The 17,170-nt window shown below is 46.9% G+C and overlaps 1 protein-coding gene and 1 pseudogene across 2 annotated transcripts in view; both read right to left on the reverse strand.

Moving 5' to 3' along the window:
• Window positions 1–17,170, reverse strand: part of LOC108101968 (poly [ADP-ribose] polymerase) — an 89,159-nt gene that overhangs the window by 9,462 nt on the left and 62,527 nt on the right. The gene's annotated exons all lie outside the window — the stretch shown is intronic.
• LOC108094348 lies at window positions 15,600–16,613 on the reverse strand (annotated as a pseudogene).

Genomic DNA, 17,170 nt, shown 5'->3' on the forward strand with positions numbered 1-17,170 from the left:
GTAGGTCGGAATACTGCAGCTTTATCGTGACAATTTCTATTGCGCCATTTTTGTTTCACTCGACGGCAGCAAAAAATTTTTGTTATCAACATTGCTCAATCAAGTGTAAATGAACGGCTTGAAAAAAAAGAGGTAAGTGTCCGCTTATAGTACGAACCTTGATACTGATGTACATACATGTATCAAGTTAGCCAATATTTCCAAAATTGTACAAACTAAGTAACCTCGACAAAAAATTGGCGCGTGGGGTAAAAACGCCGCGAAAAGGTATTGCTCAGAAGTTTTAATTTTTTAAACTCTATAATATTTTACTTTTCTATAATATTGAAGCCGACACTTTGGAAATTCACTAGGCATTTAATAATTGTGAAATTGATCATTGAAATTGTTAAATAAAAAGTTTTTGCAACATTTCAATGGATACAGTTTTTAATTAAAAAACTTCTGAATCCACATGTTGGAAATTTTGAAATTGAAGATTTTCTTCTATTAGGTATCAATATCTAAGATTTCAATATTTTATGATAATAATCTACTTGTTATTGACATTATTTGGGTACTTAACTACACTGAAACCAGAATGGTTTTTTTTTTTTTAAACCGTTTTAAACTTTTCTTCTGAACGATTACAATTGTTTTAAAATAAAAGCTACATAAAAACTTTCTAAATGAATTATGTAGCCAAGGGATTAAACTTTCAGAAATATGGGTTGGATCATTGATCATTTTATAAATGATAGCTTGACATCGTCAAATATACATTTTTGGCGGTTTTACCCCATCTTACCCTACTATCATTTATGAGAGAGGTAGAATACAATGTTTATTTATTGCGCTATCGTACACAAATATGGCAATTTATATGTTGTTATTTATAATATTATATCGTTATTTAGGGGAATGTTGTCAGGGTTGGGCCATTGTCAGAGTTGGGCCATCTCAATATTTCGAATATTCGTTCTAGTACCTTCTGTTTGTGGGTGTCTAGAAACTTCTATCGGTCACTCGAAACTTTCCACGTGACTACTTATTTCGGGATTTCATTTTTCTACGTGTCGTTGTTCTGTGAAAAATAAGTGCTCGAAAAAGTTTTTTTAACCTGGCCGAAAAGGTGGAATAACACAAGATTACAACATGTCATCCGCAAAGTGAGCATAAAAATACGTTATATAGTTGTTCTATTACAAAATACTAAGATATAGTTTCATTGATAGATATAGTTTGGCTATATCATACCATAATAGATTAATACCGCATGTCGTCAGGGTTGGGCCACTTTTGTAGTCAGGCTTGGGCCATCAAAATTTGTACATTTTATTCGTGTATTTTCGATTTTTGTTGTAATATTTAAGTTTTTTGTAGCAAAAATATGCAAAATAAATTAAATAGATTTCCTTAAAAAAAAAATTTTGATGGATTGAAATAAGATGAATCATTTTTATCTTTTTCTTTAGTGTTTCTCGCTACAAACGAAAAACCACTCTGAATAATTTGATATTTACTGTAAAATCCCAGATAATTAAATAAATGAACAAAATAATGTCGGATTAACCTGAGTTCAATTTTATTCCACCACGTTACGATATTGTCAACGATTTTCTGAAGGTGGCCCAACCCTGACTACATGGCCCAATGCTGACTACATTTTTTTTTTTTTTTTCAAACGCCTATAACTTTTTTTGTTTTTGTTTTTTTATTCTCTATTTTTGGTGAACACTTTCTCTTGCTTGTACCTTTCCAAAAATGTATAAACTTATTCTGAATTGTCATTCGTTCAGAACTTATGGACATAGGTCAAAAAATGGCCCTACCCTGACAACACTCCCCTATATATTACATTAAACTTTATCTCTCAGAAAAATCAACTTCCATCCATAATTTCGACGACTTTTACACCATCGTTATTATCAGAATCATCACCGCAAATTTTTACAACTGATACAATTGGTTTATGATAACTGAAGTAAGAAACAAACAGTTTTGATTCGAACCTATTTAAGTGTAAGTACAAGGTAGTCTCGTCGGCTTTTTTTCCCCCTATTGGGCACTACAATGAGTGCGAGTGAGAGGGTGTTTTCCCGGAAGTGCGAAAGAAACAGAAGAAGATTGTAACGGCCCGAATTGGCCGTACAATTTTTTCACTTATTCTAAGTTTCCCACCCTAATTTTGTTTAATAAATATGGCTAGAATTAAGCTAAACACAAGAGCATCACTAAGCGGGTGAGCCGAAGTTCTAAACGCATCCAGGGAGAGTACGACGGCATGGAGAACGCGAGAACGTGAACTTGACCTAGAAAACGACAGAACGAGAGAACAACCAAAATCTAAGCTACGACGCAATTGCGTGGACCAACGCAGGCACCGAGCAGAGGCCAGCGCAAGCATCGATCCCCGAGCAGAGGGCGACAGAGCGCACTCACACTACGAAAATGCAGGCCCCGCTTGGGCGAGCATAGGGCGGCCAAGCGGGAGAGAGTGGATACAAAGTAGTTACGACGCATTAGACTATGCAAAGCGCCGATCATGCGGGCAGAGGACTGCGGCAGAGGACTGCGGCAGAACGCATTAGTTTTGGCTGCTGATGAGTTTTGGCGAGGGCAATAGATCAATTATCTTCGAGGCCCGGTTTGAACAGGACGCATTTTTCGGCACCCGCTCGACGCGGCTCTGCGCAACGCCTCGCAAATAGAAACCACGTGGCAAGTCAGCCCAAGTATCGGGAGTGAGAATCATCTTCGAGGACCAGTCGCGGACACACGCATCTCTCGGCACCCGTTCGACACGGCTCTGCGACCCACGTGCCATCGCAAGTACCTCGCGCAAGTGAACCGAGTCCCGAACCGACACCGCGCCTCGCACACCTCGGGCACCGCGACCCCGCCGCGACTATCCACCGCACCGTGGGACAGGCTCCGCGTCGCCATCTTGTTTTCCACCGCCATCGACCGAGGCCCCGCTCCAACATCGCCGAGGACTCCGACGAATCTCCGCCCCGAGTTTGATAATAAATCTGTCTGAGTGAGTAGTGCTAAAACACACAGGAGTGCGGTATAGGCAGGGACCATTTTTATCATTAAAATAAAACACGTGTATATGAAATTGAAACACCCTCGCTTGCATATTAATTCCCGTGCCCAGTAGTTAGAGCCGGCAGCCATTTCCCGATTTCAGGGCCCCGTCCGCTCCTTCCCTTTCCCCACGTGGAACCCGGTGACTGCAGCCAGGCGCACAGCCTCTGCTCCCGCTTGCGTGCCACGCCCCTTTTCCTGCCCCACGTGGAACCCGGTGATCGCAGCCAGGCGTACAGCCTCTGCTCCCGCTTGCGTGCCACGCCCCTTCCCCTGCCCCACGTGGAACCCGGTGACCGCAGCCAGGCGCACAGCCTCTGCTCCCGCTTGCGTGCCACGCCCCGTCCCTGCGAGTACCCCGGCGACCGCAGCCCGGCGTCCTGCCGCTGCTCCCGCGTGTGTGCCGCTTCCGGCGATCGCAGCCAGGCGCCCAGCCTCTGTGCCCGAGAGCGCATCGCTACCCATTATCCTGGCAACTGCTACCGGCGACCAGCCTCAGTTGTTCTCCATATTTTCCCGCCTTTGCCATCCACACTACCGTGAGTCCGACTCCTCCATCTCCGTCGGCTCACCCTCTATCAAAATTTCCGATAGTCCCGCAGATATAAATTTTCTGTAAGCGATCCTGGACAGACTGAGTCATATCCCAGCCAGGAAACTACTTTACAGATGGCGCCCGAACAGGGACTAGGGAATAGGATCTTTAGAGGATTACATCCTTCGTGACTTAAAACGTCACCAGTGTCTTAGTGCAAAGGGAAAATTTTGGTGAACCTCAAGCCAGATCATAGAAACAGGGAAAATCATTGCTCCGAGAACAAAAATACAATCATCGCATCGCCAGACGAAATAAAAATTCTTGGTTCATCGGGGAAAAACTATTTACCGGAAAAAAAAATATATGTATATCATCGCCGAGTCCAGACAGAAAATCCTTAACCATCGAGGAAAATCTTAGCATAGGGACAAATTATAATCGACGAGGAGAATTATCATAACCAGAAGAAGCATTGCCTTGTCCAGACGCAGGAAAATTCTCGTTTTCATAGGGTAAATCATTCGCACGCATCACTCGCCATTACATTGTTTTCAACCGCCCCGTACTAGCCGCACGCCGAAATTTTAGCACTAAGTTAAACCACAGATCTTTGCATGAATTTTTGATTGAATTCCGCTGATACTTAATTAAGTCTGCCTGATCTTCTCGAGTCACCTGAATACTTAATTAAGTCATCCTGATCTGCCGACCGACACACCATGGGGAAACAATGGATCTACGAGGCCAGGAAGGAGCAACTCGAGGAGGCCTGCAAGGAGGTCGGGTTATCTGCGGAAGGCACCCTGGCGGACCTACGGAAGCGGATGTCCGCATACATGGATCAAGTGGAGTTACCCAAGGAGCGGGTAGAGCGCTTAGCCGAGCGGGAGCTCATGTGCCGGACCAGATCACGGGATCATTCAAGGGACCCCTCACCGAACCCCTCGTGCGGCAACGCGGAGGACAGGTCACCGAAGACGGAACCACTAGGCCAACTCCTTCTTCAAGTCCCCTCAGCCGGGATCAGCGGGAACTTGCTTGGACACACCGAGGCCGGCCCGGCAGGATTTTCACAGCGAGTCGGAGGCGACCGGGCCATGCAGTTTGGCCTGGCCGAAAAATTAAGGAAATGGGGCGTTTTCTTCGACGGAGAGGCCAACGACCCCCTATACTTCCTGGAGCAACTGGAGGAGAGAATCGACGCATACGAGCTCGAGAAGGACCAGTTGCCGAGGGTGCTACCCAGTGTGCTACTTGGCCGAGCTGGAGACTGGTTCCGAGTCAGCCAGCTGCAGAAAGCCAAGTGGGAGGAATTAAGATCGGAGTTTCTGGATTTCTTCTTACCACCGCGGTATTTCCAAACTCTGGAGGACGAGATCCGAGCCAGGATCCAACAACCGGGAGAGAGCTTCAAGGATTTTTCTATAAGTCTACGCCTTAATATGCGCCGAGCCCACTACGACAGGACTCAGGAATTAAACCGGATTTATGAAAACCTCCTACCAGAGTACCAACTCTTCACGCGACGGCACGAGTTTGAATCGCTGGCGAAATTAACCCAGCTGGTGACGGACTTCGAATTTACCCGTGACCGGGACCAACGCCGCTATACGCAAATGATGACAGCATCGAGGACTTTAAGAACAACCACTACGTGGAACCCAGCTACAGCGAACCAAGCACCAGGAGACCCCCGCACCGACAGACCACGGGCACCCAACGGTACCCTGGTACCCATGACAACCGAAGTCACACATCGCCGCATCAGAGACGAACCCAGGATCAACGTCAGGACTGCGTGTAGAAACTACGCGCAAGCTGGACATTTTAACAGAGAATGCAGAAACACACGGATTCTGTTCTGCTGGGACTGCGGCCGCCGAGGGACACGGACGATCCATTGCTGCCGTGCCAAGCCTGCGGGAAACGAGGAGCGCCTCCGCCCAACCGAGGAACAAGCGGAGACAGCGCCAACCCTTTCCTCTACAGCCATCAATTCCGCTCTCCGAGGTGAGGGGAGTCGGATAGTGGCCCCTGTGTCCATCGAAGGTCAGGTTTTCGATGCCACCATCGACACCGGAGCCACGCGCACCTTCATCAGTAAGAGGGTCGCCGGGATGGTCAGGACCGACCTAAACCAACGAGCGGGTATCACCCAGATCAGTCTCGCCGACGGCAGCAGGAGAGAGGTCACTCAGGCCCTCAGCGTTACCCTTGGTTTGGGAGGCCGGAAGGTAGTCATGCCTGTCCTGGTACTGCCAACTGCAATTGACGACGTACTTCTGGGAATGGATTTTCTCAGCCAGGCGGAAACGACCCTTAACACAAACCAGGTGAACATTAAGCTACTTCCCACTAGACGGGCTCCTTCTACGACAAACTCCACGGCGCAGCGGCGACCAGCCCCGCCAATCTCAGCGAACACCAACTCCACGGCGCAGCGGCGACCAGCCCCGCCAATCTCAGCAAACCCGGACTCCACGGCGCAGCGGCGACCAGCCCCGCCAATCTCAGCGAACACCAACTCCACGGCGCAGCGGCGACCAGCCCCGCCAATCTCAGCAAACCCGGACTCCACGGCGCAGCGGCGACCAGCCCCGCCAATCTCAGCGAACTCCACGGCGCAGCGGCGACCAGCCCCGCCAATCTCAGCAAACCCGGACTCCACGGCGCAGCGGCGACCAGCCCCGCCCAGCTCAGCGAACACAGACCCGAAGGTGCAGCGGCGACCAGCCCCACCAACCTCAGCAAGCCCTGCCTCAAGGCCACAGCGGCACAGCGACATGCGCTCGCCAATAATCCGAAGGACTCGAACGGACGTACTGCCGGAGAAGAACTCGGCCGTACCCACGACCCAGGACATCGTCGTTTCCCCGAAGACCACTACGAGCCATCACCGCAACGTTCTTCCGCCACCATGCGTAGAAGCTAGGCGGAGGAACCCATTTAGACGACCACCAGGAACGGCAGCCGTGGCCAACGCCACCACCGAGGAATCTACGACACTCGCGGACAGGGCGATAAACCAGGTTTTGGGAAAGGGTAGTATCTATTAAACTTGTACCCTTAACTTTTAAGATTAGAAACTATTTGTCCACCGCACTCTCAAGGTTAGCTAGGCAGCTCCAGAGGTTAATCGACGTCACAGTCTCTGTTCGTCCGGCGAAGTAAAGGAGGGGTGTAACGGCCCGAATTGGCCGTACAATTTTTTCACTTATTCTAAGTTTCCCACCCTAATTTTGTTTAATAAATATGGCTAGAATTAAGCTAAACACAAGAGCATCACTAAGCGGGTGAGCCGAAGTTCTAAACGCATCCAGGGAGAGTACGACGGCATGGAGAACGCGAGAACGTGAACTTGACCTAGAAAACGACAGAACAAGAGAATAACCAAAATCTAAGCTACGACGCAATTGCGTGGACCAACGCAGGCAGCGAGCAGAGGCCAGCGCAAGCATCGATCCCCGAGCAGAGGGCGACAGAGCGCACTCACACTACGAAAATGCAGGCCCCGCTTGGGCGAGCATAGGGCGGCCAAGCGGGAGAGAGTGGATACAAAGTAGTTACGATGCATTAGAATATGCAAAGCGCCGATCATGCGGGCAGAGGACGGCGGCAGAGGACTGCGGCAGAACGCATTAGTTTTGGCTGCTGATGAGTTTTGGCGAGGGCAATAGATCAATTATCTTCGAGGCCCGGTTTGAACAGGACGCATTTTTCGGCACCCGCTCGACGCGGCTCTGCGCAACGCCTCGCAAATAGAAACCACGTGGCAAGTCAGCCCAAGTATCGGGAGTGAGAATCATCTTCGAGGACCAGTCGCGGACACACGCATCTCTCAGCACCCGTTCGACACGGCTCTGCGACCCACGTGCCATCGCAAGTACCTCGCGCAAGTGAACCGAGTCCCGAACCGACACCGCGCCTCGCACACCTCGGGCACCGCGACCCCGCCGCGACTATCCACCGCACCGTGGGACAGGCTCCGCGTCGCCATCTTGTTTTCCACCGCCATCGACCGAGGCCCCGCTCCAACATCGCCGAGGACTCCGACGAATCTCCGCCCCGAGTTTGATAATAAATCTGTCTGAGTGAGTAGTGCTAAAACACACAGGAGTGCGGTATAGGCAGGGACCATTTTTATCATTAAAATAAAACACGTGTATATGAAATTGAAACACCCTCGCTTGCATATTAATTCCCGTGCCCAGTAGTTAGAGCCGGCAGCCATTTCCCGATTTCAGGGCCCCGTCCGCTCCTTCCCTTTCCCCACGTGGAACCCGGTGACTGCAGCCAGGCGCACAGCCTCTGCTCCCGCTTGCGTGCCACGCCCCTTTTCCTGCCCCACGTGGAACCCGGTGATCGCAGCCAGGCGTACAGCCTCTGCTCCCGCTTGCGTGCCACGCCCCTTCCCCTGCCCCACGTGGAACCCGGTGACCGCAGCCAGGCGCACAGCCTCTGCTCCCGCTTGCGTGCCACGCCCCGTCCCTGCGAGTACCCCGGCGACCGCAGCCCGGCGTCCTGCCGCTGCTCCCGCGTGTGTGCCGCTTCCGGCGATCACAGCCAGGCGCCCAGCCTCTGTGCCCGAGAGCGCATCGCTACCCATTATCCTGGCAACTGCTACCGGCGACCAGCCTCAGTTGTTTCCCATATTTTCCCACCTTTGCCACCCACACTACCGTGAGTCCGACTCCTCCATCTCCGTCGGCTCACCCTCTATCAAAATTTCCGATAGTCCCGCAGATATAAATTTTCTGTAAGCGATCCTGGACAGACTGAGTCATATCCCAGCCAGGAAACTACTTTACAAGATGATGTCGTAGTCTCGACGGCTACAGAATTGTTCGGGTTTACTCCCCTATCGACCCGAACGCTCAATTCATTTCACTACAATACATGTAAAGTGGCAAGGAGTTGGCAGGACTGGTGGCTGGTGCTGGCAGAGCCGCATAAGAAGAGAGCTATAAGAAGAGAGTCGTTCGTTGTACGCCGTAAGCAGCAGTCGTCAAGAAGTAGTCAGCAGTCGTGAAAAACTAGCAGCCGAATTATTATTTTATGTTACTTTTGAGAATGTGTATGAAATCGATCTCCCCTCAGTTTTACTTTTAATTTAACGTTTGAATAAATAATCATTGACATTATAAACTATTCTCACATTTGGGGGCTCAACCGAGTCTGAGTGCGCGAGATCGTGAAAGTGGATATGCAGAAGAAAATTAAGCTGTTTAAAGACAAAATAAAATGCAGTAAAGCCGAAAATCTGTCGTAAAGCCGAAAATCTGTTGTAAAATCGAAAATCAGTTGTAAAGCCGAAAATCAGTAGCAAAGCCGCAAATCAGTCGTAAAGCAGAATATCAGTTGTAAAGTTGTAAAGCAGAAGATCAGTCGTGCGGCGAAGTTCAAGGGCAAAGTTGTGAAATTGCGTTGCAAAATTCCTAAGAACGGCATATTTTCTGAAAGTTGTACAGAGCTGAAAGAACCGTTAGGAGTTTAGTCACGCCATTCAGTCGCCCATAGTTGCCGCCGAACATGACAAAAACGAAGAGAACGCCGGCTAAGCAGACGAAAACGAGCGGAAAAGAGGAGCAAAAGCAGGATCGAGTTGATCTAAGGAGTGAAAGAGAAGGGCATAGCAGCGAGAACGAAGTAATAATGCAGAAGCAAGAAGTCGCCGGCGCCGTTGTCACAACAGAGATGAACGACGTAGCAGCAGAAATTGGTGATATGAGCATAAAAATGCAACAGCTTATCCAGTTGCTCACACTCAAGGTCGAGGTCGACAAGCAAAGAGAAAATAAGGGAAACATACCACCAAATAGTTTTGACAAGATCGTACATGAATTTGATGGAATATCGGTGCCGGTTTTAAAGTGGTTCGAAATTTTTGAGCGAAATGCGGAAGCCTATGAGCTGACAGAGAAGCAAAAATATGTTCACGCCAGGGCAAAAATGATCGGCACGGCCAAGTTATTCCTGGAATCAGAATGCGTGACTTTTGTGAGCTGAAGGAAAAATTGATTGCTGAGTTTGAGTGCAGCCGGAATAGTGCCGATGTACACCAGTGGTTGCGCGATCGTAAGAAGAGAAAAAACGAACCGTTTCACGAGTATCTGCTGCATATGAAGAGGCTGGGAAGTGTTGGAAATGTTGAGGAGGCTGCTGTTTTGCGTTACATTGTGAACGGGTTGCAAATAAAAAACGAATTCAAGGTTGCCATGTTACGATGCAAGTCATACAAAGAATTAAAAGAAGAGTATGAGATTTTCGAACTGGTTCAGCAGGAGAGCAACCAAAGGAACGGACTGAACGAAAAAAACGGAGCTAATCAAAGGAAAAGTGAAAGCACAGTGGGCTCAAACAAACAAGTACCGGACCAGAAAAGAAAGGAATATTGTTTTAACTGTGGCCCTTCAGAACATAAGCGAAAGGATTGTAACGCCGATACAAAATGCTTCAGCTGTAATGAGAACGGGCATACATCCAAGGATTGTCCAAAAAGCATCCCTAAAGTTCGTGTTGTCGTGGATCGCAGTCGCCTAAAGAAAGTGACCATAAACGGTGTTGAAGTTGAGTGCCTGGTGGATACGGGCTCGGACGTGACAATCATTAATGAAGCTGTATTGAAAGAGTTGGGCAATATCGAAATATTCCAAAGTACCTCAACACTGCGAGGCTTGGGCAACAAAAATATAAAGCCAATTGGATTTTTTAACGCCAACGTCGAGGTAGATCAGCTGAAAACAGTGCAAAAATGTTTGGTTGTCTCACGGGGTGCAATAGACTGCAGCGCACTCTTGGGACACGATTTCCTGAAAAAGTTCGAGTTTACTGCCGATGCGAAGGGATACGTATTTCGAAGTCTGGAAGCCGAAGATAAAATTGCCGATGAGTATCCAAACAATGTCTATAGCATATTTGAAGATCCAAATTTATTTACAGCTCCACCAGAATTCCAAAACAGCGTTAAAGAGATGATCGAAAGTGCATTCCAGCCGTCAGTAGTCCACGAGCAGTGCCCGATCGATCTGAAGATTGTTGCCGACGGCGTCATCAAACCATTTCGCCAAGCGCCACGCCGATTAACGATGGAGGAAACTGAGGCTGTAAAAAACCAAGTTGAGGAGTGGCTGGAAAAGGGTATCGTTCGAGAGTCGTCATCTTATGTTGCAAGCAGAGTGGTAGTAACAAAAAAGAAGGATCACACGCTGAGAGTATGCATCGATTACCGAAAGCTGAACAGTATAGTACTGCAGGATTTGTTTCCGGTTCCACCTATCGAAGATGTCCTCGGCAAGTTGCAAGCAGCAAAGGTGTATACGATTATGGACTTAGAGAACGGATATTTCCACGTGCCCATAGAAGAAAAAAAGCAGGCACCTTACAGCGTTCATTACCAGAGAAGGGCTCTTTGAATTCACTAAAGCACCATTCGGATTTCGAAATTCAGCAGAAGCATTCAGTCGATTCGTGAACCACGTCTTCCAAAAGCTGATTAACGATGACATAATGCAAATCTACGTGAACGACATCATCGTATATGCCGCAACGATCGAAGAATGCATGCAGAAGACGAGAACTGTGTTGGAAGTAGCTGCCAAGTACGATTTAAAAATCAAATGGAAAAAGTGCAGTTTCCTGCAGCAGAGCATATCCTTTTTGGGACACACGGTGGCAGATGGAAAGGTTTGGCCAGGCGCCGAAAAGACGTCAGCTGTAAGCCGATTTGGTACGCCTAAAAATATCAGAGGAGTTCAATCATTTCTGGGTCTTACTGGATTCTTTCGGAAGTTCATACCACGTTATGCAGAGACAGCCCGGCCGTTAACAAACAAAAAGACGTCGAGTTCAAAATGGGCAATGCAGAATTAGAAGCTATTAAAAATCTAAAAGGATTACTGACGAGTGAACCAGTTTTGCACCTATACTCCAGGGAAGCATCCACAGAGTTACACACTGATGCGTCCAAGGATGGGTTCGGAGCAGTGCTCATGCAGCTGTTTGATGGAGGTTGGCATCCCGTATACTTTTGGAGCAAGAAGACATCGTTAGCTGAGGCGAAAAAACATAGTTATTTCCTCGAAATTAAAGCAGCTTACTTAGCACTAAAAAAGTTTCGCCATTTTTTGTTGGGCACACCCTTTAAGCTGGTAACGGATTGTGCAGCCTTCAAGCAGACCCCGTCTAAAGATGAGATGCCAAGAGATGTCGAGCAATGGATTTTATACATACAAAGCTTCAGTCCGGACATAGAGCACAGGAAGGGCGAGAGGATGAAGCACGTCGGTCATTTAAGCCGCTATCCACAAGACGTTTACGTTATCGCAGCCGAACTGTCCGCCAGACTGAGAAAAGCGCAGCAAGATGATGACCATATAAAGGCAGTTGCCCAGTTGCTTCAAAATGGCCCATACGAGAACTACAAAGTTAAGGGTGGACTGCTCTTTAAACAGACAGAAGGGAGTGAACTGCTGGTTGTCCCAAAGATCATGGAACACGAAATTATCAAAAATGCTCATGAGATTGGTCACTTCGCTAAGCGCAAAACCATGCACGCAGTTCAGCAGCAGTATTACATACCACATCTGGAGGGTAAAGTATCGAAGCTCGTTTCTAACTGTATTGCTTGTATCATCCACAGCAAAAAACTGGGTAAGCAAGAGGGCTTCTTGAGCAGCATAGACAAAGGCGACGTCCCGCTGCATACGCTGCATGTTGACCATATGGGGCCTATGGATGCAACCTCGAAGCAATACAAATTCAGTCGTCGCAGTCGTCGATGCCTTTTCTAAATTTGTTTGGCTGTTCCCAGTAAAGTCGACGGGTCATGAAGAAGTGATCAAGAAGCTAAGCGAATGGTCTGGAGTGTTCGGATTCCCAAGGCGTATCATAAGCGACAGAGGTGTGGCTTTCACCTCAAAGGCGTTTGAGGAATTCGTCACTACAAACATGGTTGAGCACGTGTGGTCGACTACAGGAGTCCCCAGAGGAAATGGACAAATTGAGAGGGTCAACCGATCGATCTTGGCCATAATTGCCAAATTGTTAAATGGCGAACCGACGAAGTGGTTTAAGTATGTGCCACACGTGCAAACGGCAATAAATTCGCAAATACACGCATCAACACAATCTTCACCATTTGAGATTTTGTTCGGCACAAAGATGAATTACAAAGCTGATGACCGTTTGCTGGAGTTGTTGAAACAGGAGTTAGTGGAGCAGTTTAACGAAGACAGACAGCAGTTGCGCGCCGAAGCCAAGAAAAATATACAAAAAGCACAGGACGAATACAAGAGAAACTTTGATAAAAAACGTCGTTCACCGTATGGCTATAAGTTGGGCGATCTTGTGGCCATCAAAAGGACTCAATTTGTGGCAGGCAGGAAATTAGCTAGCGGATACCTTGGACCATACAAAATAATCAGTATCAAGCGAAGCGGCCGGTACGATGTGGAAAAAGCTGCCGGTGACATCGAGGGACCAAGGATCACGGCAACAAGCTGTGACAATATGAAGTTGTGGAAGTACGTTGCTGAAAACGAGGAGCTGTTGTCATCCGGGTCGGATGACGGTGGTCAGGAGGGCCGAATGTAAAGTGGCAAGGAGTTGGCAGGACTGGTGGCTGGTGCTGGCAGAGCCGCATAAGAAGAGAGCTATAAGAAGAGAGTCGTTCGTTGTACGCCGTAAGCAGCAGTCGTCAAGAAGTAGTCAGCAGTCGTGAAAAACTAGCAGCCGAATTATTATTTTATGTTAGTTTTGAGAATGTGTATGAAATCGATCTCCCCTCAGTTTTACTTTTAATTTAACGTTTGAATAAATAATCATTGACATTATAAACTATTCTCACATACATAATAAAATATATGTTTTATGTATATAAATATATACACATATATTTTTTGAACATATCTTGTGTTCAGTTATTTTATCAGGGGTGGCATTTTAGTTGTCTTCCCCATACGTATTCGGGTGACCCCGACGTGATAATCGTTTTAATCCGAGTCTGCAACTAAATATTATTATTGTTGTTGTTTACGGTTATTCGGTCACAAACTGACATATATTGTGCATGCTGCGGGTCGCTTGACTATAAACACACAGATCTCTCTGAATATTTTCGGTTCGGACGTACCACGGTGCCCCGGTGATAGTTCTCAGGATCGTTGATTGGGCTCTCTGTATGATGTCTATACTGCTATTACTGGCGTTTCCCCACAGCTGGGAACCATAGGTCCAGAAAGGTTTCAAAACCGAGGTGTACAGCAGGACCTTAAGATCCAGGCTTAAAGATGATTTAGCATTTATCAGCCAATGAAGACTACTGGCTTTAAGCTTCATGTGTGTTCTTTTAGCTTCAATATGTCTGCGCCATGTGAGTCGTCTGTCGAGGTATATACCCAGGTACGTAATTTCATTTGCTTTGGGAAGAACGGAGTTATTTAATGATAGCGAAGGACAATCAGGCAATTCAGGGTAAACGTTACGTGCCTACATTTATGTTCGTTCACTTTAATTCGCCAGTCTGATAACCATTTTTCCACTGATTCTCCACTAGCTGATTTGATGCCTGGATCGGACATCTGGCATGACTCAAGATAGCTGTGTCGTCGGCAAATGTTGATGTTGTCAGTTGGGTACTAGTGGGAATGTCCGCTGTGTAAATAAGGTAAAGGGTTGGACCAAGTACACTACCTTGAGGGACTCCGGCTTTGATTGGGTGGTCGCCGGACAAGGCTGTATTGCATCTTAAAGCAAATACTCTCTCGTAGATTTATGAGTTCAGAAGATTGTGCGTGTTGGGTGGAAGCATAGTTTGGATTTTATACATTAAACCATTTAGCCTAACTCTGTCGAATGCTTGTGAAATGTACTCCCGGCGCTCGAACGCGGTACGTATTGCTGCTGTTATACAATTGACCTGCTCGATGGTTCCAAGTTTTGCACGAAACCCAAACTGATGTGCTGGATTTTTACTTATCAAGTGAGGGGTGGTGTAGGCCAAGAGGCATTTTTCGTATAGCTTGGAAAGGCATGAAAGTAAGGTAATGGGCCTATATGATATAGGATCAGTATGGTCTTTACCAGGCTTAGGTTATTATTATGATTATGGACTTTTTCCATCCCTTTGGAAAGTGGCCAAGTCTACTGATTCCATTGAATAGCTGGCAAGTGATGTAAACGGCACAAAACGGAAGTTCAATAAGCATTTTATGTGTTATTAGATTGCTGCCTGGAGACTTTTTGGGCTTGAGTTGCTCTTTTATGATTTTGGAAACCTCATCCGGTCGGAACTGTATTGGTTCTTGAGGTTCTCGAGCTTCATCTGCTGGTAGAGTAAACGTGTTTGTCGCTGGGTTTGGGAGAAAAACGTGTTGAAGATGATCGGCAAATGTCCTGGCACTGTCAGCATCGTTTCGAGCCCAACTGCCTGGGCTGGTTCTTTATTGGCGTTACAGTATCTTTTGGCGAACTTAGAGTTGGTGTGTGCCCTCCATAATGGATGCTTTGAGCTCCACGGGGATAGTTGCTCGATATAACAACGTTGATTAAGTTCTTCTTCTTGTTTTAGTGCTTTTGTTAACTGCCGTGTGACTTCTTTGAGTCTTTGCCTTGCCCCCTGGGACCTGTTCGTCTGCCAATCTCGTCTTAGTCGGCGCTTTAATGTTTTTGGGGTTGAGGCTGCAGCAACAAGGACAGATTGAATTGTGGATTCAACTCGATATGCGAACTCACATATTTTTTGTACTTCAGCCAGTTGGTTTAGCAAGAAGTTATTTTCTGGGGCTGTTCTTCTGTCTTTGGCCGTTGGAGAAGAGTAAATAGCACCGGTGAGTGGTCTGATGATAAGTCCGGAAGGGTTGCAGCTGTTATCAAATTACGTGGAATATTTTTAGTTACTGCGAAGTCAATCAGGTCTGGCAGCTTCCTTGGATCAGCCGGCCAGTATGTAGGCCTACCCGGCCTACTAATGTATCTCCAATCCTTGGCTAATATTCTAGCTGTCCAATAGTTTAATCAAGTCGTAAGCTTGTTGGAAGCGCATATCACAGGGGTCACCTTGGCACGCAACGCACTCCTCAAAGAGCGTTTGCAGGCTTTCGTTGTCGAGATTCCTGAGCAGAACATCCCTGAGGAGAAGGCACGCCTGATAGACGTTCGCATCCAGCTGGCGGCCAGAACCAAATGCAGAGACTTGAAAGGTAAAACCCTAGCCAGGCAGGGGCTCGTACTTCTCAGCTTGACCTGCAGTAGATGCGGCATCCACCAGCACCAATGAATTCAAATCGATGACAGTTACCTTTCTGTTGGCTTCGTCATACGCCAAATTTCCAGCGGCGAAATCAGTAAAGAGCATGCGAATCTCCGCAAAGCCAACGGCGAGCTTAAGAGACAACTCGAGTATCTTGCGGGCCAGTTCCAAACGGAGTTTTTCTTCGGCTTCAACACAATGTATTAAAGTATGTCCTTTATAGGAATGGAAATGAGTTAGACCGCAGGATGCGTATGTGACCGGTACTGGAAACTCCTGCCTGCACAGTTCCTACATGATCAGCGGGCTGATGTAGTGCATCATGTAAAACCCGATAGTGTCGGACGCATAGCTGCGAGGTTTTCTTAAATAGGTTCGGCAAAGATGGAACCCACCAGGTTGCTCCTTTAATTCAAAAAATTCCTTTTCCGGGGTTTTGACTTTATGCTCATAAATGTTCTTTCTTTTGACCACAAGCTGGGATTTCCGATCATCCTCTTTGAACTCTAGGAAATAAATCGATCGATGATCAAAGAGCTGAGCGATGGCTTTTGGAAACCTAGCCCAATCCGGGGGCTCTTTAATTTTCTGAAATAGCTCCTCGCATTGCTCGCGCTATGCATGCTATGTAGGGCACAATTCCAGATCCTTCTCGAAGAGCTCCTGTAATACGTCCAACTGCGGCTTAACCTGCAGTTCCTGCAGCAGGGCTAGTACAAGCACCACTTTCTCCTGCGGCGTCAAAATGGCAAATATCATTATGGAAGTCATAAATACCGCGCTGTTTTCCAATTCTTATCGCTGTTGTTAAACAAAATAAATCTGTGCAAGAACCACAAAAAAAACAAGAAAGGAAGCTAGCTTCGGCAAGCCGAAGCTTATATACCCTTGCAGTCATCAAATATGTCGAATAAAACGCATAAAGGCTAATCAACATCGAAGCTAAGACGATTTTTCTATTCATTTTCCATATTTTTGACTATAGATCATATGGGAGCTATACGATATAGTTGTCCGACTTTGATCGAATTTAATTCGTAATTCAAGAGTCGTAAGAAAACACTATATTCCAAAAATCATACTTGTCTGATGAAAAACAAGGATGTTATAATTTTATTTCCATTAATTCTATATATAATTTTCGATCTCTCCTATGGCAGCTATATGATAGAGTTATCCGATTTTGATAAAATTTAATCCGAAATTCAATAGAAGTTGAAAAACGCCATCTGGAAGGAATCAAGTCGATCTGATCAAAAACAACGGCGTGAGAATTTTTCATTTCATTCCCTTGTATGGGAGCTATCCGATATAGT

Source organism: Drosophila ficusphila, unplaced genomic scaffold (genome assembly GCF_018152265.1).
Source record: "Drosophila ficusphila isolate 14025-0441.05 unplaced genomic scaffold, ASM1815226v1 contig_470, whole genome shotgun sequence".
Classification (NCBI taxonomy): Eukaryota; Metazoa; Arthropoda; class Insecta; order Diptera; family Drosophilidae; genus Drosophila; species Drosophila ficusphila.